The sequence below is a fragment of the Carlito syrichta genome, unplaced genomic scaffold (genome assembly GCF_000164805.1).
Source record: "Carlito syrichta isolate Samal-C Ts95f unplaced genomic scaffold, Tarsius_syrichta-2.0.1 Scaffold308681, whole genome shotgun sequence".
Taxonomy (NCBI): Eukaryota; Metazoa; Chordata; class Mammalia; order Primates; family Tarsiidae; genus Carlito; species Carlito syrichta.
The window spans coordinates 432,099-434,005 of record NW_007252777.1 but is presented as its reverse complement, the minus strand read 5'-3'; positions in this window follow the sequence as shown (position 1 = coordinate 434,005).

Here is a 1,907-nt window from a genome sequence, read left to right as displayed (position 1 = left end):
CAGCGCGCAACCATTGTTTTCCGAGACGTGAAATGCCAGTCTGTTCTTGCGTGAGCGGACTGGATTAAGGCAACTTCCCTCGGGGCCTGAGGATTTCACAAGGAGAATGGCATCTGTAGTTTCGAAAGGTTAGGGGCATCGGGACACAACAGTCCTAACCGAGTGTTTAGGCCGGAACTGAAGATGTGACTGGCATTGCCAGGGCAAGGGACCACACAGTTACAAGCCAGTCTCCGCTGCCCTCCAGGCCTTTAAGTGTCTTCTTATAGGACACAGATGAGCACGTCATGCTGGATCTGGCCGCGGTGACCTGGAGCAAACCATTTAATTTTTCTGAGCCTTAGTATCTGATCTGGAGAATAGAGACAAAAATGCCCATGCTGCGATGGTTATTAGAGTCCTGTGTGATGCAGTATCTGGAAATAGTCAGTCATTTTTACAGCATGCCATAAAAATACACCGGTGTTCGGTGTTTTTATTAGCAGGATCAGGACTCTGGGGTGTCTTCCTGAGGAGAAGGCCAACATGAGCCGAGAAATGGCAGGATGGTGCTCTGAAAGATATGCAAAGCTTCCCTTGCTGGGACCTGACTCTGCACTAGAGACTGTGCCACAGACGTGCAGGTATTTTTCTCAACATTCACAAGCGCCATACAAGCCTGGAGGTGCCAGCTCCATTTTTCAGATGAGGGGCTGGAGAAAGGGCAAGCGCCTTGCTCTTGGTCACAAAGCCTGAGAAGGGCAAGACCAGGACTCAAATCCTGACCTGCATGAGTCTGGGCCCAAGGAATTAGCCATCACTCCTTGCCGCTCAGGCTTTATGGATGTACACACACACGTACACGCGCGCACACACACACACACACACATACACCTACACCTTACAACCTTACAGGCTCATCTTTACATGGGCCTCATGGAACTCTCAACAGTCACTGGCCCCAAGTTTCAGGTTTCGTCAGTAAGCATAAGAGCAAGCCATTAAACCCAGCTTTGATCCTGACTGGTAGGAGCAATACCATACAACTACCATGAGAATGGAGACCACTTGGGAGTTGCACAGTTGGGCTCACAGTGAGTGGTCAGAAGACCCAGGCCTTGGCTGCTCCTGACTGGTGGGATGACCCAGGCTTGTCCCATCTTCTCTAAAACCTTGTTTCCCGTTAGTCTTAAGGAAGTTCAAGTCTAAGGGTACAGTGCCTGGTCACACAGATTGTGCATGAGATTATGACAGTTTTAAAATACTGCCTCCAAAACACAGGCCGGCAGTGTACCCTCCCCAAGTTTCTGTTTCTGTGATGCAGAATGGTGAGATGGTCAAATGCAGGCTCCCAAGACAGGACGCTAAGTTCTGCCAGGAGCATCACCTGTAACCTTGGGGAAATTAACTCTGCCTCAGTCTCCCCATCTGTAAAATGAGGATAATAACCAGTCCTGCCACATAAGACTATGGTAAGGATTAAATCAGGTAAATAGGACAAAGTCATCTAAACCAGTATAATGTCAATATTCAGTAAATGATAGCTATGGTAATAAAAAAAAATATATGAGTGTTCCTCGGGCACACGAGAAACAGAAATGTGGTGAAGAGATGTCACAGCTAGTAAGTGGAAAAGGCCCAGAGAGCCCGCTTGTACACCTTGGTCACACATTAATACATTCTAGAGGTGCTGACTGCAAAACTGTTTGACATTAAATTGGAAAAGAGGCTGGGTGCAGTGGCTCACGCCTGTAATCCTAGCACTTTGGGAGGCTGAGGTGGGAGGACTGCTGGAGCCCAGAAGTTCGGGACCAGCCTGGGAAACCTGGTGAGATCTTGTCTCTATAATAAATAAAAAAATCAGCTGGGTGTGGTGGCACATGCCTGTAGTCCCAGCTACTTGGGAGACTGAGGTAAAAGAATCACTT